This window comes from Dipodomys merriami, unplaced genomic scaffold, assembly GCF_024711535.1.
Source record: "Dipodomys merriami isolate MVZ:Mamm:240054 unplaced genomic scaffold, mDipMer1.0.p SCAF_19, whole genome shotgun sequence".
NCBI classification, from domain to species: Eukaryota; Metazoa; Chordata; class Mammalia; order Rodentia; family Heteromyidae; genus Dipodomys; species Dipodomys merriami.
Genome location: NW_027203270.1, coordinates 6495602 through 6518400, shown reverse-complemented (window position 1 = coordinate 6518400; position 22799 = coordinate 6495602). Strand labels below are relative to the sequence as shown.

Genomic DNA, 22799 nt, shown 5'->3' with positions numbered 1-22799 from the left:
GTGGTTGGTAGGGGAGGAGCGGGCCGGGCAGGCGGGAATCACGTGGTAGACTTTTTTATTTTTATTTTTTTGACCGGGAGGAAGTTGTGAAAGGAGAATTTCGTGGCTTTCCTGTGACGGGAGAACTGTGCTCCGAGCCCGGAGACCCCCTAGGCAGGTGAGCTGGGGAGCGAGGCGGGCTTGCCTGGCCTGCGGAGCCGCCCCGGGCCCCGCCACTCCAGGTCGTGGCCCTCCATAAATGTGTTGGTTCCGAGGCCAAACCTGGCTGCTGGCACGCCTGGAATCGTAAGTTCGAAGCCAACCTGGGCAAGGAAAGTCCGTGAGACTCATCTCCAGTAAACTGTCACACACACACACACACTACCCGGAAGTGGAGGCTGTGGCTTAAGTGGTAGAGCACTAGTCTGAACAGAAAAAGCCCATGGACCGCGCCCAGGCCCTGACTCCAAGCCCCGGAACCGGTACATACACACACACACACACACATTGAAAGTAATAAAACATACCAGAATTTACCGCGCTAAGCATGATTAAGTGTGAATTTGGTGGCATTAGGTACTTACTTGGTTGGGCTGACTTTACCCTGAGGTCCAGATTACGTAGGTCCGCTTGCAAAACTGAAACTTCACCGACCGGTATCCCTGCGTTGGTTTCCCCCTCACACCCCTCTTGGCAACCTCTGAATGGAACTGTGTCTGTCCTTTTGTGACTGGCTCAGCGTGTTGTACTGTAGAACACCATTCCAGATCTACCCTATGATCCAGCAGTTCCAGGATCTCCCTCCAATTTTTTTTGGGGGGGGAGGGGAAGGGGTTGATCATGGGGCCTGAACTCTGGGCCTGGGCGCTGTCCCTCAGCTCTTCAGCTCAAGGCTAGCACTCTACCACTTGAGCCATAGCACCACTTCCGGCTTTTTTCCGCCCTCTGCTTATGTGGTGCTGAGGAATCGAATCCAGGGCCTCATGCATGCAAGCCAAGCGCTCTACCACTGAGCCACCTTCTCAGCCCATTCCCCTCAGCTCTTCAGCTCAAGGCTAGCGCTCAGCAACTTGAGCCACAGTACCACTTCCGGTTTTCCGGTGGTTAATTGGAGAGGAGTCTCAGGGACTTTCCCCGCCTTGGCTGGCTTTGAAACGCCATCCTCAGATCTCAAGTCTCCTGAGTAGCTCAGATTACAGGCGTGAGCCACCAGCACCCGGCCAATTTTTTTTAAAAAAGGGAAAATGATGCAAACATGTACACCCATGTTTATAGCAGAATTATTGCAAAATAATGTCATGAACGAGTAAATAAAATATTAAGTACAATGGAATATTTTTTCATTTGTATTTTCTTTCATTCACTTATTTTTCACACTGGAAGTCACAACATAAAGTTTCTCATAAGGAAACAACATTGAAAAATAGCCGCCTGGATTAGATTAGATTCACGGTGCCAAATAGGTCATATAGGGCCAGCAAAAAGATTTTAGTGCCTAAAGCTAACAGAGAAAGAAGATAATATTGTTTCTCTACTCACCTTTCCTGGCAGACCAGATCAGCGGCGTGGCATTAGTCATAGTGCTGCCCTTTCCAGTTCACTGTGAGGCAGTTAATTTTTAGACTTCAGATTACTTGCATTACCAATAGGCCATGAATCAGGAGGTTGAGAATGTATTCCAAAGCCTTTAATTTCCAAGTCATTAGTTTGATGTAGACAGCCAGCTGTCTTCAGACAAACAGCTCAGTCATCTTCAGCCTGCACAGTATGAGTTCTAAAATTATCATAATGGGAAAGTAGATCTGAAGAAAGAGCTCAGCTCTAAGGGAAAAAGACCCTCAAGAATTCAATTGTAGCTGGGCACTGGGGACTCAAGCCTATAATCCTAGTTACGTAGGAGGCTGAGATCTGAGGATCACAGTTCAAAGCCAGCCTGGGCAGAAAAGTCTTCATGAGATTCCAGTTAACCAGTCAAAAACCAGAAGTGGAGCTGTGGCTCAAAGTGGTAGAGGGTTAGCCTTGAGCAAAACAGCTCAGGGACAGCACCCAGGCCCTGAGTTCAAGCTCCACAAAAGACAAAAGAAAAAAGTTCACCTGTAACTTAGAGCAATCATTATTAATGTCTTCAACAACATCTACAGATGATTGCCCTGTACAAATAATATGCCTGAATGTGTAGCAACCCAATTAGAAGCAAACTAGTTTCTCTCTTTGTGGCCCTTGCCCTACTTGAAGGATGGGACTAGTGCTAACATTTATCTGGTAAAATAATAACTACTACAAAATACTCAGGAAAGAATAAAAAACATTATAATGTAAGATTTAGAGTAGGGCTGGAAGCATAACTCAAATGATAGTGCCAGCTTAGCAAGCCCAAGGCCTTGAGTTCAAACCTCAGTTTAAGAAGAAAAAGGAAAAAAAAAAAAGATGTAAAGCAGTACTAACAGGAATTAGTTTTAAATTTTAACGCAACAGTGGCTTGGCTTCCCCTAGAGCTATAAATTTTTTATTCCATCTCGGAGTTTATCATAGATTCAACACTTGTAACAACTGAGAGATGAGATAGCAAACTAAGAATTACTATTTTTGCTTTGTCTGAGTTGAATTAAGCATATTATTGATGGCAGTGAGGGAAAATGTTAAGTGTTAAGCTGGAACCAAAACTGGCCTTTTGGTTTGTACTAAATGTCATCAGGCAATCATATGTTGATCATCTCTCTATCAGTTAAATTTGATAACAGTACTTAAGTTTGATGATGTAGAAAAATCTAAAGTCTACTTGTCATGCTGAAAGGAATTCTATTAATCATTTAGTTTGTTCAGTTTCACTTAATCTGTTGAAGAGTTGGCCAGCCATCTTACTTGAAGCATTAGGTTGTACTTATAGAACTGTCACTTTAACTATAATCACATACCTGTGAAATGATTGTTCATACAAAGATTTAGAGCAAGGCAGATTGGTATGTAATTTCTATTTCCAGTTGGGCAACCTAAATGACAGTTTGTACTCCCAGAGAAATGACATAAGACTAGAACAGAGTCATTTTAGTATTTGCCAACGAAGCTTAGCTAAGCCACAGACAGGGAGACCTGTAAAATAAAGAAGGGTGTAAACAGCACCTGATTGATGGTTGCAACAGGGGGCCAATGCTTCATGAAGTGGCTATCCAATATGAGAATTGATTTCCCCAATATTATGAACTTGTTACCTTACAGTGACACAATATAAAGATGCAGTCACTTGCATTATATTTCACTTACTCTTTAAGCTATTTTAAAATAAATGATACATGTTCATTTAATTTTTTCTATTGATACATAAATGTCTATGATATAAAAATCACTTCCTGCCTTATTCCAGTATGACTCCCTAGAGGTTAAGTGTGTAACCTTCTAGTTTTCCATTATATCCACCAGATTTGCCACTCATATAAAATGCATGCTGTATTTCCTTTCCTGTTACACTCTTCCTAGTATTACTTCATTCATTTGTGTATGTAAGACTGTTTCATGAAGATAATTATTTTTACACATGTCAATTGCATATATTTGAGGCATAATTCATCTTATTGGAGAACATTAGATTGTTTTAAGTATTTACATATTACATGATTACAATATGTTAAACAAAGAGTATCTTTAATAAGTACCTTGTGAGGGGGGGAGGGAAAGGGAGAAGAATGAAGGAAAGGGTAACAAGTTAGACAAGAAATGTAATCACTGTTTTACCTCGGTAACTGTAACCCCTCTGTATATCACCTTGGCAATAAAATCTAAAAAAAAATAAAAATAAGTATCTTGCAAAAGTCAGGCTTGTAAAATGCTTGTAATCCCAGCACTCTGGAGGTTGAAACAGGAAGATCAAGGTTGAGGCCAGTTGCATGAGTTCAAGGCAAGCTTCAACTATACAGCAAAAATTAAAATCTCAAAAAATAAATATCCTTTTTTTTTTTTTTTTTTTTTGTCAGTCATGGGGCTTGAACTCTGGGCCTGGGCAGTGTCCCTCCAGCTCTTCAGCTCAAGGCAACCACACTACCATTTGAACCACAGTGCCACTTCTGGTTTTCTGGTAGTTAATTGGGCATAAGAGTCACACAGACTTTTCCTGCCCTGGCTAGCTTTGAACTGATTTTCAGATCTTGGCCTCCTGAGTAGCTAGGATTACAGATTTGAGCCATGGTGCCTGGCTAAATATCTTTTTTTTTTTTTTTTTGGTCCATCATGGTGATTGAACTCTGGGCCTGGGTGCTGTCCCTCAGCTCTTCAGCTCAAGGTGCGTGCTCTACCTCTTGAGCCACAGCGCCACTTCTCGTTTTCTAGTGGTTTATTCTAGATAAGAGTCACACGGGGCTGGGAAGGTGGCTCAGTGGTAGAGCGCTTGCGTTGCATGCCTGAGGCCCTGGGTTTGATTCCTCAGCACCACATAAGCAAAAAAGAAAAAAGCCAGAAGTGGCGCTGTGGCTCAAGTGGTAGAGCACTAGCCTTGAGCTGAAGAGCTGAGGGACAGCGCTCAGGCCCAGAGTTCAGGCCCCACGACTGGACCCAAAAAAACAAACAACAACAAAAAAAGAGTCACACATGGGGCTGGGAAAGTGGCTCAGTGGTAGAGCGCTTTCCTTGCATGCCTGAGGCCCTGGGTTCGATTCCTCAGCACCACATAAGAAAAAAGCCGGAAGTGGCGCTGTGGTAGAGTGCTAGCCTTGAGCTGAAGAGCTGAAGGACAGCACCCAGGCCCAGAGTTCAGGCCCCAGGACCAGACCCACCCCCCCCCCAAAAAAAAAGAGTCACACGTGGACTTTCCTCAGATCTCAGCCTCCTGAGTAGTTAGGATTACAGGCCTGAGCCACAGGCGCCCGGCTAAATATGCTTTTTTTTTTTTTTACATGTGCAAGTCTAAATATCTTTTTTTTTTTTTTTTTTTTTGGCGGTTGTGGGGCTTGAACTCTGGGCCTGGGCCCTGTCCCTCAGCTCTTCAGCTCAAGGCGAGCGCTCTACCACTTGAGCTACAGCGCCACTTCCGGTTTTCTAGTGGTTTATTGGAGATAGGAGTCTCACGGTCTTTCTTGCCCGGACTGGCTTTGAACCGCGATCCTCAGATCTCAGCCTCCTGAGTAGCTAGGATTACAGGTGTGAGCCACCGGCGCCCAGCTCCTTTTTTTTTTTTTTTTTTTTTAACATAAGTAAGTCTATCAGTAGATAAAATTCCTAAAGGTAGAATTTCACCTTTATAATAGTGTGTGTGTTGCCCTTTCCTGTGCCCTTTTAAGGTTGACCCACATCTTAAGAGGCTAACACAAAAGGGTAAATGAAATCTCCATAAAACCCAGAGATGAGGCAGTAAAACTCCTCTTTGGATCCTGTCTGGAGTTACAATTGACAAAAACAAAAATAGTGTGTGTGCGCCAGTACTAGAGCTTGAGCTCAAGGCCTATCTTACTTGCTTGGCTTTTTCTCTTAAGGCTGGAAGCTCTACCACTTAAGCCACACCCCAACCCTTGTTCTCAGTTTAAATCTGGACTAAATGCTAGAATAATATAAAATATAAATCATCCTTTTTTATTTTTCACAATTTTTGTGACTATACAAAGGCCGATTTCATTGTGACATTTCTACAAGTCATTCTCCTCTAATTTGAAATTTAAGACATTCCTCCTTTCTGTTTATTCTTTAAAACATGCCTAAAATTAGCAAAATTTCAATAGACTCCATCCCCTAAGAGCTTATGAACCATAAAATGACAAAACTAAAAGATTTGAAGAGAAGTAAACACTCAGTGTAAGAACATTTATATTGGGCTGGGAAGGTAGCTCAGTGGTAGAGTGCTTGCTTGCCTTGCATGCATGAGGCCCTGGCTTCAATTCCTCAGCATCACATAAGCAGAAAAAGCCAGGAGTGGTGCTGTGGCTCAAGTGGTAGAGCACTAGCCTTGAGCTGAAGAGCTGAGGGACAGCGCCCAGGCCCACAGTTCAGGCCCACGACTGACAAAAAAAAAAAAAAAAAAAAAAAGAACATTTATATCCACTCTAAAGGCTTATCTTATTCTGTTTTAATACAATCCACAATCATGTTGCCCACTGAACCTATGAATAAATATTTGTCCTTTACAGTCCTATTTTACCCTTCTCTGCCCCAACTGGAATTATATGTGTCTCTCTTTCAAATTAATAGTTTACGGAGGTTAGCACCAATGGCTGCTTTTTAGTTAGGCCTGGATAAATCAAATAGCTTTCTTTTAGCCCTCCTCTCTGATCTCATTCCTTGTCATGTGGCAGCCAGATTGTACTCATAGACTGGTCTTTTCCAGCAAAATGAAAGCAACAAGCTTAAGAATAAATATATTAGGGGGCTGGGAATGTGGCTTAGTGGTAGAGTGCTTGCCTAGCATGCATGAAGCCCTGAGTTTGATTCCACAGTACCACATAAACAGAGAAAGTTGGAAGTGGCATTGTGGCTCAAGTAATAGAGCTCTAGCCTAGAGCACAGAGGGCTTAGAAACATAGCCCCAGGACCGGTGAAAAGAAAAGAAACAGATACCACCGAGCAGTGGTGGCTCATACTAGTAATCCTAGCTATTCAGGAGGCTGAGATCTGAGGATCACGGTTCAAAGCCAGCCCATGAGACTTTTATCTCCAATAAACCACTAGAAAACCAGAAGTGGCACTGTGGCTCAAGCGGTAGAGCGCTGGCCTTGAGCTGAAGAGTGCAGGGACAGCGCCCAGACCCAGAGTTCAAGCCCCACGACCAAGGGGGAAAAAAAAACAAAAAAAATAGATACATTCAATACATGGGCTATATTTTACTTTGGTTTTTGGGTGATAACTATCAAGTCTTTCTGATATGCTAAGACATTCAAGAAACATTAGCCTATCTTTGATATTAATTTCTTCATCATCCAGAGAGATTTAAACTTCAGTTTTCCCAGATTTTTGTTTTGGGTTTGTTGTCATTTTTGGTTTTGGTTTTGTTTTGTTTTGAATATGTGTGTCAGTATTGGGGCTTGAACTCAGGACCTAGTTACTGTCCCTGAGCTTTCTCACTCATGGCAGCACTTTACCACTTGATGTACAGCTCCACTTCCAGCTTTTTGGTGGTTAATTGGAGATAAGAGTCTCATGAATCTCCTGCTTGGACTGGCTCCCAACATAGATGCTCAGATCTCAGTAGCTAGAATTATAGGCATATTGCTGGGTGCCAGTGCCTCACACCTGTAATCCTAGCTACTCAGGAGGCTGAGATCTGAGGCCTGTGGTTCAAAACAAGCCCAGGCAGGAAAGTCTGTGAAAAGAACTGATGCACCAGGGCCACACATGGAGTCAGGAATCTCAGGAAATGGTCCTGAGTGCCAGGCCACATTGGCTCTGAAGCATTTTTGGCTAGGGCAGGGAAAGGGGGGAGTTGGGTGTTGGTTTTAGCTAATGATTGTTACAAGAAATTCACACCATTTTATTGTTATCATTGTTGTTGGTTGTGGAGCTTGAACTCTGGGCCTGGGCACTGTCCCTCAGCTCTTCAGCTCAAGTGGAGTTCTCTACCACTTGAGCCACAGCACCACTTCCAGCTTTCTCTCTTATGTGGTGCTGAGGAATCAAGCCCAGGGCCTCATGCATGTGAGGCAAGCACTCTACCACTGAGCCACCTTCCCAGCCCCATCTCACACCTTAAGTTCAAATTTCCTGCCAAGGTTTTGCTGGCAGGAGGCTGGGGAATAGAACAAAGTATGGTGATAGTTCAGCTGGGTTTAGGGCACGCATTGTTCAGTAAAACAGCAGAAGCAGAGTTACAGAAGCTAAAATAGCTAGTTAGTTACCAGGGAAGTCTTATCCACAGAAAGCACAGTTACAGAGGCTGGGAAGGTGGCTCAGTGGTAGAGTGCTTGCCTTGCATGCATGAGGCCCTGGGTTCGATTCCTCAGCACCACATAAGCAAAAAGAAAAAAGCCAGAAGTGGCACTGTGGCTCAAGTGGAAGAGCACTAGCCTTGAGCTGAAGAGCTGAGGGACAGCGTCCAGGCCTAGAGTTCAGGCCCCATGACCAGACCCCCTCAAAAACAAACGAAAAAAAAAAAAAAGCACAGTTACATTTATATCTTAAAATCATTGATTATTGGGCTGGGAAGGTGGCTCAGTGGTAGTGTGTTTACCTCGTATGCATGAGGCCCTGGGTTTGATTTCTCAGCACCACATAAGTAGAAAAAGCCAGAAGTGGTGCTGTAGTTCAAATGGTAGAACTCTAGCCTTGAGCTGAAGAACTGAGGGACAGCTCCCAGGCTCAAAGTTCAGGCCCCACAACCGACCAAAAAAAAAAAATCATAATCCATTTTATACAATTCAAGCCAAATATTATATTCCACCCTTACTTCCTCCACCATATCAGTATTTAGAGCCAAGCTTGAAGGCTGGTAAAAACAAGACAATAGAAGCCAGGCATTAGTGGCTCCCACCTGTAATCCTAGCTACTAGGAGTCTGAAGATTTCATTTGGAAGGCAACTGAGGCAGGAAAGTCTATGAGACTCTTATCTAAAATTAACTACCAAGAAGTCAGAAGTGGAGCTTTGGTTCAAGTGGTGGAATGGTAGCCTTAGGCAAAAAATGCTCAGAGAGGGTGCCAAGACCTTGTGTTCAAGCTCCAAACCTGGCGCGAGCATGCGCGCGCGCTCGCACGCACGCACGCACGCACGCACACACGCACACACGCGCGCACACACACACACACACACACACACACACACACACACACACACACACACACACACACACACACACACACACACACACACACACACACACACACACACACACACACACACACACACACACACACACACGCTCACCAGGCCCAGTGTCTCACACCTCTAATCCTAGCTATTCAGAAGGCTGAGATCGGAGGATTGCAGTTTGAAACAATTAACCAAGAGAACATTGGAAGTGCCCCCAGAGGCTCAAAGTGGTAGTGCTAGCCTTAAGTGAAAAAGCTCAGGCCCTGAGTTCAATCCCCACAATCGACCAAAAAAAGGAAAAAAAGACAATAGGGAAAGCATAAGTTTATGAGGACTTCAGGCAATTAGAGACACAGCCAGCAAGTAGCCAGTCAAACAAACTACTGTCCATAAGCAGTGAGCAGACAAGGTCGAAGGATTTTATGCTTTAGGCTAGTTTTGATTGGCTATTTCCTGTTTTGTGGAGAGTGTACGCCTATGTGTAAAAATACTTTTTTTACTAATATTTAGAATACAGAAACTAAAAGGGGAGGGGAGAAGACACCTCAACTCCAAAGCAAGTTCTGGCCTGCTTACAACCAAGGAGGAAGGCCACTCCAGGGACTGTCCCTGGCTGGCTCCTCCTACTTAATGTCATTGCCACTAAGCAGAAAACCAAGGAATCAGGTATGCAGACCTTAAAAGCTGCTAATAAGTGTGCAAGCTAAGGAGACATCTATGTATCCCCCTGTGATGGGATACACAGCTAGGATACACAGCTAGGCAGGAGGGATAGGCTTTATGGAGCTTGTTTATTGGCTGTCTCTCACACCATGATTTACATTTTGCTCTCAGTCAGGCTTGGGTGGCTCACACCTGTAATCCTTGCTAATCAGGAGGTTAAGATCTAAAGATCAATGTTGGAAGCCAGCCCAAGCAGGAAAGCATGGGAGACTCTTATCTCTAATTAACCACCAAAAGCCAGAAATGGAGCTGTAACTCTAGCGTTAGAGAACTAGCCTCAAGCAAAACAATAACAACAACAACAAACAACTCTATGACAGCACCCAAGTCCTGAGTTCGAGCCCTATGACTAGAACTGGATAAACAGATAAGCAACTAAGTTTGCTGTCCTGACAACAGCTTGAACTCTTGGTTTTCATATCTGTGTTCTATCTGGCTCATTTCCTGTCCTTGACTGGCTTCCTCATTCCACCTGGACCGTGATATTCTCTGACCTCCTGGTCACCTTAAGTGAAGCCTCTTTTGTAATAATGAATGTGAGAAGGAAAGAAAAATAGCCAAATTAAGCTTTTTATTTTTTTGCTGCAATACTGAGGTTTGAACTCAGGGATTTGCACTTGCACTTTGCTACCTCTTGAGCTATGCCTGCAGGCCTTTTTGCTTAGGTTATTTTTGAAATAGGGTCTTATTTTCTGTACCCAAGATCCTCCTATTTATGCTTCCCACGGTAGCCAGGGCAACAGATACGTGCTACCACATCCAGTCATTTCTGTTGAGATAGGGTTACATGAACTTCATTTCCTGAGGTGACCTGGAACCATAATCCTCTTCATATCAGTCTCCCAAGTAACTGGGATTACGGAACCTTTCTGCAAACTGGCCACAAAGCCAGGCCACGTTTAAATTCTTTTTCTTTTTTTTTTTTTTTTTTTTTTTGGCCAGTCCTGGGGGAGGAAGGTGGGTTGAACTCAGGGCCTGAACACTGTCCCTGAGCTGCTTTTGCTCAATGATAGCATTCTACCACTTGAGCAATAGCGCCACTTCCTGCTTTTTCTGTTTATGTGGTACTAAGGAATCAAACCCAGGGCTTCCTGTATGCTAGGCAAGCACTCTACCACTAAGCCACATTCCCAGACCCCAGGCTTAAATTCTTTTTTTTTTTTTGGGGGGGGGGGGGTCCGGTCGTGGGGCCTGAACTCTGGGCCTGGGCGCTGTCCCTCAGCTCTTCAGCTCAAGGCTAGCGCTCTACCACTTGAGCCACAGCGCCACTTCCGGCTTTTTTCTTTTTGCTTATGTGGTGCTGAGGAATGGAACCCAGGGCCTCAGGCATGCAAGGCAAGCACTCTACCACTGAGCCACCTTCCCAGCCTCCCCAGGCTTAAATTCTAAAGGTGAAAAATACTATGTTTGAAATAAAAAGACCAGCCGGGCGCTGGTGGCTCACGCCTGTAATCCTAGCTACTCAGGAGGCTGAGATCTGAGGATCGCGGTTCAAAGCCAGCCCGGGCAGGAGAGACTGTGAGACTCCTATCTCCAATAAACCACAAGAAAACCGGAAGTGGCGCTGTAGCTCAAGTGGTAGAGCGCTCACCTTGAGCTGAAGAGCTGAGGGACAGCGCCCAGGCCCAGAGTTCAAGTCCCACTACCGACCAAAAAAAAAAAAAAAAAGAAATAAAAAGACCAATTCTTTCCCTCCCCTCCCTACCCCTCCTGTTCCCTCCCCTCCACTTCCCTCCCTTTCCCTTCCCCTTCTTCCCCTTCCCCTTCCCCTTTTCCTTCCCCTTCGTCTTCCCTTTTATCTTTCTCTTCAATTTTATTTCTTTTATTTACTTATTTTCTTCTCTCCTGGGGCTTGAACCCAGTGCCTGGGTGCTGTCCCTAAGCTCATTTGCTCAAGGCTAGCCCTCTGCCATTTTTGAGGCACAGCTGCACTTCTAGTTTTTTGGGTGTTTTGCTTTTTTGTTTTGTTTTGTAGATCATGGATCTTGCACTCTGGGCCTGGGTGCTGTCCCTGAGCCCTGAAGCTCAAGGCATGTGCTCTACCACTTGAGCCACTTTCATTTTTCTGGTGTTCTATTGGACATAAGAGTTTCACAGACGGGCTGGGAAGGTGGCTCAGTGGTAGAGTGCTTGCCTCGCATGCATAAGGCCCTGGATTCAATTCCTTAGCACCACATAAGCAGAAAAGGCCGGAAGTGGTACTGTGGCTCAAGTGGTTGAGAGTTAGCTTTGAGCTGAAGAGCTCAGGGACAGGGCCCAGGCCTAGAAATCAAACCCTATGACTGACAAAAAAAAAAAAAAGTTTCACAGACTTTCCTGACCGGGCTGTCTTTGAACCATGATCCTCAGATCTCAGCCTCCTGAGTAGCTAGGATTACAGGTGTGAGCCACCAGCACCCACCTATGCACTTCTGGTTTTTAGGTAGTTAATTGGAGATAAGAGGCTCACAGGGGCTGGGAAGGTGACTCAGTGGTAGAGCGCATGACTTGTATGCTTGAAGCCCTGGGTTCGATTCCTCAGCACCCATAAGCAAAAAAAAAAAAAAAAGCTGGAAGTGGCGCTGTGGCTCAAGTGGTAGAGCGCTAGCCTTGAACTGAAGAGCTGAGGGACAGCACCCAGGCCCAGAGTTCAGGCCCCAGGACCGGACCCAAAAAAAAAAAAGAGAGACACTCAGACTTTCCTGCCTGGACTAGTTTCCAACATCCATCCTCAGATCTCAGACTCCTGAGTAGCTAAGACTACAGGTGTGAGCCACTGGGACCTGACTTTTTGTTTTGTTTTTAAAGTATTCTTTTGTTTTGTTTTGTTTTTTCATAATGGGCCACAAACCCATTCTCTCTTTCTGGTCACCAAAGGGCCTCAAATTTCTGATCTTTCTGCCATAAGGATCTCTGAGAGCTCTGCCAGAGCTTCCCTAGTTCTGAGATTACAGATGTATACCACAACATCCGGCTTGAAATAATTTATAGGAATGTCATAAAGATTTTTTCTTTGGCATTATTAGGAAGTTAGACTTAGGCCCTTAGGCTTGCTAGGCAGGCATTCTACCATATGAGCCCACACCCAGATCAATTTTGTAAAAAGTTTCTGTATAGAGGCTGGGAAGGTGTTTCAGTGGTAGAGCACTTGCCTCCCATGCATGAGGCTCTGGGTTTGATTCCTCAGCACCACATAAGCAGAAGAAGAAACAAAAAAGCTGGAAGTGGCTCTGTGGCTCAAATGGTAGAGTGCTAGCCTTGAGCTGAAGAGCTGAGGGACAGTGCCCAGACCCAGAGTTCAGGGCCCACAACCAACCAAAAAAAAAAAAAATTCTGTATATTTCTTATTTAACTTCCCCATTGTTAACAAACTACCACAGTGTTTGCTAGAAATTGACACCTAAGTATACTTAACTAAATCACACACATCTGGATTGGATTTTGACAGTTTTTTTTTTTAATTGGTGTTCACTTTCTGCTCCAGAATGCAAGAAACCACCAAGTAGTTTATTTGTGTCTCCAGGTTTCTCTTCAGTGACAGGTTTTTTTTTTTCCATGTGTGCACACACGTGGTCATGTGTGTGCATATGCTATGGCTTGAACTCAGGATGTTGGCATTGTTTCTGAGCCTTTGTGCTCAATGAGGCTTATTATGCTCCAGCACTTAGGTAATAGTTCTACTTTGGACTTTTTGGTGGTTCACTGAAGATAAGAATCTCACAGATTTCTCTTCTCCCTCTGTCTTCAAACTGTTATCCTCCAATCTCAGCTGCCAGAGTAGCTGGGATTACAGGTGTGAGCCTTAGGCACCTGAATAATCCTAGGAATTTTCCTCATCCCGGAGGTCCTTCCGGTTGCATTTTCTGCCTCTGCTATAGTTTTTACTTGTGTAATAGTTGTTCTTTAGCTATTAACTAGCAGCTTTGGTCCAAGATAGAACCAGATTCTTTCAACTCATCCTATTCCAAATAAACACATATTCAAGGCTTTCTAACAGAGTAAAATTTTACCCAAGGTTTGTGTGTTCCAATGAATGGCTGTGTCTTGTACCCTACAGTAAACAAATACAGACTAGACGAATGCTTCCAACCACCCCATCTCCAGAAATGTTTTATGGAATCTATAGTCTCCATCCTACTCTACACCCAGCTTACCCCCAGCATCACATGTTTGCTTTGTTGGCCTCTATCTCTGCAGCAGTCTTCCTTCTGGCATCCTTTTCTAGATCTAAAACACAGGCCAAATTCTCATTTGGCCTTCCAGAGAGCAGCTCAGCTATCTCTCCTTGGCAACAAGGTTTCTGACATGTCCTCTGCTCTCACCTTCTGCTCCAGCAGCTTTGGAGTCATTTCCTTTGGTAAAAGCAATTCTGGTGGCAGCTGTTAAGATAATATTTTCTACATTGGTACCAAGAACATCTATCCATTCAATCACTTGTTCAGTTCAACAAATATTTATTGAGAGCTATAAAAGATACTTTTGAGTCCAGATTCCTAATTTCCTTTTTCTTTCTGCTAGTGTAAGGGAACAAATGCTGGTAATGTAGGAGACTCATGAACAAGCCCCTTTACATAAATTATCTTTCTTTAATCCTCAGGTGTTTTTTGTTTGTTTTTGTTTTTTTGGTTGGTCTTGGAGCCTGGGCCTGGGCGTTGTTCCTCAGCTCTTCAGCTCAAGGCGAGAGCTCTACCACTTGAGCCACAGCACCACTTTGGGTTTTCTGGTGGTTTATTGGAGATAAGAGTCTTATGGACTTTCCTGCCTGGGCTGGCTTTGAACCATGATCTTCAGCCTCCTAAGTAGCTAGGATTACAGACGCAAGCCACTGCCGCCCAGCTTAATTTGTTTTCTTATTTGTACCTGTTCTGGGGCTTGAACTCAGGGCCTGGATACTGTATCTGAGTTTTATCACTCAAGCCTGGTGGCTCTACCAATTGAGCCACATCTCCATTGCTGGCTTTTTGGTGGTTATTTGGAAATAAGTCTCCTGGACTCCCGTGCCTGGGCTGGTTTCAAACTGCAATCATGAGATCTCGGCCTCCTGAGTAGCTAGGATTATAGGCATGAGCTACAGAGGCAGAGGAGGTGTGTTGGTAAGTGCTTAACAGTCAACTTGCTGTGGAAGAAGGGACCTTGATTTGTAGTGTTTGGGTTTCTGTTGTGTAAATACTAGCATAACAGCCAGTGTCCAGGCACCAAGGTGACATGGCTGAGTACAGAGCTGGGAAGACATGTGGAGGTACACACAACACTAGAGAATATTTCCACCACATAGACTCAATAGACAGAGCTTCAAGAACAAAGATAATTGGAAAATACAGAAAAACATTTTGGTATTGTTGAGCTTGAGTACTTATTATTTTGATTTCAATATAATCATAAATTCATGTTTCACTTTTAAATATAATTCAACCATTAATTGTAAAACATATCAAATAAACATCCTTTTAATTAGTTAATAAATTTACAGTACTGAAGTTTGAACTCAGGGCCTCAGGTCTAAAGAAAAATTTGAACAATGTTTCCCATCGTTTTTTGGGTGCTGGTTTTCAAGATAAAGTCTCACTTCCTATTCAAGCAAGGACCTAGGCCACACTCCACTTATTATTGGCTTTCTGCTCTAGTTAGAATGCTAGGCACATGTCATTGGCTCAGTTATTGGCTGAAAAGTGTTATCTAGAACTTTTCTGAGCTAGCCTCAAACAGAGATCCACCCATTCTCAGCCTCCCAAGTAGTTAACATTACAGGAGTAAGCCACTGATGCCCAGTTTCCATTGTGACCTCTTTTAAGTATGCAATTCAATAGTATTGAACAGGTCTGGGAAGGTGGCTCAGTGGTAGGGTGCTTGCCTTGCATGCATGAGGCCGTGGGTTTGATTCCTCACCACCACATAAGCAGAAAAAGCCGGAAGTGGTGCTGTGGTTCTTGAGCTGAAGAGCTGAGGGACAGTACCCAGGCCCAGAGTTCAGGCCCCACGACAAAAAAAAAAATAGTATTGAGTATATTCACAATGTGGTAGAATCATCATTATTACCTGGTTCCAGAACTTTTCATTACCTCAAACAAATTATTTGGTATCCATCCTTCTCCTCCTAAACCCTGATAACTCTCCTACTTTCTCTTATAAATTTGTTTACTCTTGATATTTCCTATGACTGGAATCATAAGATATTTGCTCTTTTGTGTGTGGTTTATTTCACTCATGTTCTTAAGATTCATCTATGATTTAGCATAGATCAAAATATCAATCCTGTTTTTAAAATTATTTTTGCACTGCTGGAGGTCAAACTCATTCCTTTTTATGGCTGAATAACATTCCATGTTTTTCAATATCATTTAATTCAAACAAGAAACTGACTATTGTGTATTCAAGTTTACCATGCCAGTGTGGTCAAAATTTTCCTGTTAATAAGAATTGCCTAGCTGGGGGCCAGTGGCTCACATTTGTAATCCTAGCTACTCAGGAGGCTGAGAGCTAAGGAAGGCAGTTCAAAGTTAGCCAAGCAGGAAGTCCATGAGACTATCATAGAGGTAGGAGTCAAGTGGTAGAAGGTCAGCCTTGAGTGAAAAGACAAGCGAGCACCGTGACTCAAACTTGTAACTCTAGCTACTCAGGAGGCTGAGTGAGATTCAAGGAATTAGTTTGAAATCAACCTGGGCAGGAAAGTCTAGGAGACTCTTACCTCCAATTAGTCACCAACACACACACACACACCCACACACACACATTTAACTGAAATTAAAAATTGCCTTTGAGGGGCTGGGAAGGTGGCTCAGTGGTAGAGCGCTTGCCTTGCATGCTCGAGGCCCTGGGTTCGATTCCTCAGTACCACATAAGCAAAAAAAGAAAAAAGCCAGAAGTGGCGCTGTGGCTCAAGTGGTAGAGCACTAGCCTTGAGCTGAAGAGCTGAGGGACAGCGCCCAGGCCCAGAGTTCAAGCCCCACGACCGGACCAAAAAAAAAAAAAATTGCCTTTGAGCTCGGGGCATGGCTTAATTGGTAGAACACCTGCCTTGCAAGTGGGACAACCGTGGGTTCAAACCCAGTGTCACCAAAATAAGAAGAATTTCCTGGGACAGCTATTAAAATTCTGATACCTATGCCCTCTTTGGGGATTCTAAGAGTCTGCGTGCGACAGGTTTTTCACTGTCTTGAAAACTCTAATATTAACACACCTGTCCCCAAGTTCCACCAAACCCCGGCCCGGAGGGAGGTGGGTTAATACAAAGTGCCCTGAAATAGGAGAGCAAGTGTGAGTCCTTCTGGGAGAAATTGCTACGAAATTTGGAGCGATTTTTTTCTTCTCTCAAAAATCATTCCCAGCTCCAATGTTTGCTGCCCGCAGTTTTCTTTGCTCATCTTCCTAAGCCCTCTCTTAGGAAAGAAAACCTTCCAGAAAGAGCCACATGGAAATCATTAAGCCCAATCGTTGACAGGATCCCAGACTCTTGCATATCATTTCACGATTTAGAAACAGGCCCCAAAGCTCTGAGGTTGCCATTCTGCAGTGTTATTTTGATACCCTGACAAGATATTTTTGGAGCATATGAAGCCCAAATTAAAACATTGTGACAAAATAAAAAGTGAAATCAAATCAGGACTTCATTAAATGGAAAAGTACAGTAAATATCAGATACAAGAGAACAAGGAAAAGCACCAAATATTTTCTGAGAAGTGTTTTGAGAGTAGCAGAAATAAAGGGATAGGATGTCCTTGGCCTGTGTACCAGGTGTGTCTGTCCTGCTGGGGGAAGGGAGAAAAAGGGCTGGAAAGGACCCGGTGCTGTGATTGGACAGAAGGTACTTCCTGTCCATCGCTCAAGGCTGAGGGTAGGCTACTGCAGCCTCAGTGGGCGTGGTCAAGGAGCGTATTCTGCATAAACCCCTAGTTTCTCACTTGGGCCTGAAATAAGGTTGGTTGGGTGTGGCTTCCTGGCCTTCTTCCCCTGACTCCTTTCCCTCCAAACTCTGGTGTTGCTCAGAGTTTCTGTTTGAGGGGGGACCTGATTCAGATTTAAAGATTCTCCTAACTCCAAGAAACACTCCTAAGATGATGGATATCATTAGATCAGACCTGTTAGTTTCTAGGCTCCTACCATCTTTGAGGTTACAGACCTCTCTGATGAGTCCCCACATACAAGGTGCTGGATAGAATTTGTTGATCCAAACCCTTCAATAAATTCTCCCAACACTCTGACTTAGGCTTAGGTAATGACTGAGACTGTGGTGGTTTTGGAGTACAGATGCCTTGTCCCTCAGCTGGAGGGGGGGGGGAGGGGGGATGGGGGAGTCAATATTCTCTGGAGAAACCAGTACTCTAGCTAGAACAAGAATCAGAATAGCCTTTCTTTTCTGGGGATCTTGTTGCAATTTGTTGTTGTTTCTTTTTGTTTTCGAAACAACTTGCAATCCTCAGCTTCCCAAGTGATGAGATTACAGGTGTGCTTGCCTAACTCTTAGTACAATTTTAATTGAATAATCAAATAAGTTGTCCACAAAATCAAGAGAACCTCTCGGGTTTCTTGTCAAGGAAAGGAATAGAGGAGAATTCTAGGGGGAAGAGAAATTTCCGTAGCACTGTTTAACCTAGAGAGAGCAAAAGATGACCAGCTCTCCAGCTCTATAAGGGAAACATACTCAGGTGCTAAGATCCATCTTCCATGTTCTTTTTTTTTTTTTTTTTCAGAACCTACAAGAACTTCAGGATCTCCGTGCTGTAGGCCTGGAGAAGGATGGAGTATGATCATTATGGGACTAATTGTTGCATGAAGTAGAGTGGACAAATGGATAGCCTTCACCCCCACCTTTACCCCTCTCATATATGACATATAGCTCTTTGTTTATTTTTGTGTTAGTCCTGGAGCTTGAACATATTTTTGTGTTAGTGCTGGGGCTTGAACACAGGGCCTGGGTGTTGTTCCTGAATTTTTTTTGCTCAAGGCTAACACTCTATCACTTGAGCCACAGGTCTACTTCCAGATTTTTTGGTCTCTCGAACTTTCCTATACTGGCTGGATTTAAACCACAATCTTCAGATCTCAGCCTCCTAAGTAGCCAGGATTACAGGTGTGAGCCACTGGCACCCAACTCATTTTATTTTTTATTTTTTGTCAGTCATGGACCTGAGCTCTGGGCCTAGGCGCTATCCCTCAGCTCTTCAGCTCAAGGCTAGTGCTCTACCACTTGAGCCACAACGCCACTTCTGGCTTTTATTGCTTATGTGGTGCTGAGGAATTGAACCCAGAGCCTCATTCATGCAAGGCAAACACTACCACTGAGCCACCTTCCCAGCCCCCCCTTATTTTATTTTTAAGAAATGTTGCAAGCAATACCTTGTTTGAATGAGTCAACTCTCCTTAGAGTCATTTCTGTTGACCAATGGAATTTTGAAAAATAGCTCCCAAATGCCATGGACTTATATTGGGCCTTAATTAATGCATTTGAGCCATTACTCCTGACTGCTGTTGAGATCAGTTGTACCTTCAAACTACACCCTGTGTTAACAACAGAACTACTATGGTGCTGAGGGCTGGGGGCTGGGGGCTCACACCTGTAATACTCAGAAGGCTGAGATCTGAGGATCATGGTTCAAAGCCAGCCCAGGCAGGAAAATCCATGAGACTCTTATCTCCAGTTAACTGCCAGAAAACTGGAAGTGGCACTGTGGCTTGAGCAAGAGCTGAGGGACAGTGCCCAGGCCCTGAATTCAAGCCCTATGACCAACAAAAACAAAACCTACTAGGGAAATAGGGCAACTGTCCAGAGCCCAAGCTTGGCTGGAAGTTCCAGGAGTGAAAAGGAGGGTACAGTAGGCCAAGAGGCACAGATGGCTAAGCTTTGAAGTTCTAACACTTATTTCCTTCTGAATTGTAGATGTGTGTTTCTAGGAGAGTGTATTTTTGTTGTTATTTGTTTTTTTTGTTGTTATTGTTTCTTTGGCGATCATGAGGTTTGAACTCTGGGCCTGGGTACTATCAGCTCTTCAGCTTAAGGCTAACTCTCTACCACTGGAGCCACAGTGCCACTTCTGGTTTTCTGAGTGGTTTATTAGAGATAAGAGTCTTATGGACTTTCCTGCCCAGGCTGTCTTTGAATTGTGATCCTCAGATCTCAGCCACCTGGCACCTTGCTAGGTGAGTGTATGTTTAAATCTTTGCTGCTTCTTTTGTTGTTGTTGTTGGTCATGGGGCCTGAATTCTGAGCCTGGGCGCTGTCCCTAGCTCTTCAACTCAACGCTAGCGCTCTAGCACTTGAGTTACATTGCTACTCTGGCTTTTTCTGCTTATGTGGAACTGAGGAATCGAACCCAGGACCTCATTATGAAAGCACTCTACCACTGAGCCACTTTCCCAGCCCCCTCCCTTTAAAAAAACAAAACAAGGGTCTGGGAAGGTGGCTCAGTGGTAGAGCGCTTGCCTTGCCTGCATGAGGCCCTGGGTTCGATTCCTCAGCACCACATAAGCAGGAAAAAAAAGCCGGAAGTGGAGCTGTGGCTCAAGTGGTAGAGTGCTAGCCTTGAGCTGAAGAGCTGAGGGACAGTGCCCAGGCCCAGAGTTCAGGCCCCATGACCGGACACCCCCCCCCAAAAAAAAATGATGGTTCTTTTATGTACTTCTGAGTTTTAATGTGTAATACTCTTTTGTGTTCTGCTTTAAGGTTTTAATGATGCTACTTAGTCCTGATGAGTAGCTTTTAGACACAGACTCTTAGCTGGGTGCTGGTGGCTCACACCTATAATCCTATCCACTCAGGGACTGAGATCTGAGAATCAATGTTCAAAGACAGAAAAGTTTATGAGACTCATCTCCAACTAACCACCAAAAAGAGAGAAGTAAAGCTGTGACTGAAATGGTAGAGTGCCATCCTTGAGTGAAAAAGCTAAAGAACAGTGCCTAGGTCCTAAATTCAAGCCCCAGTACCAATCCAAACAAACAAAACACCCCACCCCCCCAAAAAAAAGCACAACTCAACAAACCAGACTCTTAGGTCTGATAGGACCCACCTATATTAATCTCGGCACTTGTGAGGTAGATGCAGAAGAATCGGCGGTTCAAGGTCAGACCCTGTCTCAAAAAGCCAAAACCAGACTCTTCTCTAAAAGTAGAGCACATTTATTATTTTCTTAAAACAAAGACAGTGAGAAGTCACCCTTGATATTTGAAGCTTGTACTTCATGACTGATTTGGTTCCATTTCCATGTTGATAAACACCAAGTGCAGCATTTTAATACTTGATTTCTAACCTTTGTATAGACATGTCATGTTTCATTTGTTATTGCTGACATTTCAATTATTTCCAAAATGTCACTACTGCAAGGGTCTTCAACAACTTTCCAATTTAGGACTAACCCTGCAAAGTACCATGATGGGCTCAAGAGGTCTCATTAAATGTTTTGGAACACGTCATTTACCAATTGCCACTCTGAATAAAAGTACATAGAAGGGCTCCTTTCCCCTTGCTCTGTCTAATGTGATTATCCTTTGCAGTAAAATAATTCTGAGTGAATACTCAGAGAACAAACCTTCCAGTTTGCAGGCAGAGAAGTGGGGCCTATAATGGTGCACCCCCCCTTTCTCTCTCCCCTTAAAAATAAATCAAAGACATTTGCTAAGCTTGATGGAACTTAAAAAGAATTTCCAAACCCAGTGCTAGTTACTCACTCAAGCTACTCAGAAGGCTGACTTCTGAAGATGACAGTTCAAACCCAGACCAGGCAGGACTACCAATAGAACTGGAAGTGATTCTGGAAGTGTTAATCTTGAACAAAAAATCAGGGAAAGGGCTGGCAATGTGGCTCAGTGGTAGAGTGCTTGCCTAGTATGCATGAAGACCTGGGTTCAATTCCTCAGTACCACATACACAGAAAAGGCCAGAAGTGGTGCTGTGGCACAAAGAGGCTTAGGAACAGAGTCCAGGCCCTGAGTTCAAGCCTAAGGACTGGCACAAGAAAAAGAAGGAGGGGCTGGGAAGTTGGCTCAGTGGTAGAGCGCTTGCCTTCCATGCCTTAGGCCCTGGGTTCGATTCCTCAGCACCACATAAACAAAAAGAAAAAAGCCGGAAGTGGCACTGTGGCTCAAGTAGTAGAGCGCTCGCCTTGAGCTGAAGAGCTGAGGGACAGCGCCAAGGCCCAGAGTTCAGGCCCCACGACCAGACCCAAAAACAAAAAAAGAAAAAGAAGGAGAAGGAGAAATTCATCAGCAGCAGCAACAAGGAAGGTGAACGCCATTGGCTCATACCTGTAACCCTAGCTACTCAGAAGACTGAGATCTGAGGACCACAGTTCCAAGTCAGCTGGAAAGTGCCAAGTGGAGATGAAGAGGGCTAGCCTTGAGCAAAAATTAGTGCAGGGACAGCATCCAGGCCCTGAGTTCAAATCCCAGAACTGGCACACACACACACACACACACACACACACACACACACACACACACACACACACACACACACACACACACACGGAGGAGGAGGAGGACGACCCCCCACCCCCCACCCCGCCTGCACCAGGTCCCTAACAGGTGTCTCTGCTAGCGGGGCCGAAAAGAGATCACCCAGGACCAGAGCAGGGAGAGACCTGGATCAAACCGGCTAAGGAAACTGCCCCGCAGACCCTCCGAGGACCGGGAAGAAGGTTCCTGCGGTGGAACCCAGCGCTCCGGGGGAGAAGATGAGGCCCGAGTGAGCGAACGGCGGCTGCAACGGTCTCGGCCCCAGAGGACGCGGGGCGCCAGTGCCGCGCTGGGGGCGAAGACACCCGGGCTGCACCCCGCGGCTGCACGCAGCGCCCGCCAACGTCCCCCGGCCCGCCGGACCCCGGAGACCCCCGGACGCCGCGCACCCCGCTGCCTCCGTCCCCCCGAGGGCACGCTGGTGGGAAAAGCCCGAGCCAAACCCCCGCATCCACTTCGTGGCCGCGGACCCAAGGCAAGTGAGCCGCCTCTACACACCCCGCTCCGGGGTGCGCCACGGGGTCCCCACCGGGCCCCATCCCCGGAAAGATGGGCCCAAAGGACGCTCCCCCAAACAGCCCCGACACCCGACGCCACTGGCCTAGGACCTTCCTGGAGACTGCCCGAGGGGAAAAGCGCCCACCTTCTCTCTAGTCCTTTGTCCCCAATCCGGAAAGGAATGTTACAAGCCCTGGGGGGGGGGGGGACCCCCCTCCGTCCCCGTGTGACCAAAGAGGGCAGGGCGGGAATGGTTCCCACGCGGGACAGTTGCTTCCAAAGCCTTACCGGGGTTCAAAATCAACGGCATCTGATTCCTGGGAGAAAGGGGGTACCAGCCCCTCCGGCTCAGTTGGGGGGTCCCCTGACAAACTCTCCAGTCTGCCCCGCCCCGTGTTGCTCGGCTCACCCCCGGTCCTGGTCCGGTCCCTGCTGGGGTTTGGAGGCGCTGGCCTG

General features: G+C 45.2%; 1 long non-coding RNA gene and 1 other non-coding gene across 2 annotated transcripts; one reads left to right on the top strand and one right to left on the bottom strand.

Annotated features, from left to right (window-relative positions):
• Nucleotides 1-38: 38 nt before the first annotated feature.
• LOC138830355 (uncharacterized) lies at nucleotides 39-22782 on the bottom strand. Its single transcript, XR_011373008.1, has 4 exons — nucleotides 22632-22782; nucleotides 2895-3069; nucleotides 1519-1737; nucleotides 39-302 (listed from the first exon to the last, which is right to left on the bottom strand). It is a non-coding gene; the product is annotated as an uncharacterized lncRNA (long non-coding RNA).
• Nucleotides 5234-5354, top strand: LOC138831193 (small nucleolar RNA SNORA26). Its single transcript, XR_011373144.1, has one exon. It is a non-coding gene; the product is annotated as a small nucleolar RNA SNORA26 (small nucleolar RNA).
• Nucleotides 22783-22799: the final 17 nt, after the last annotated feature.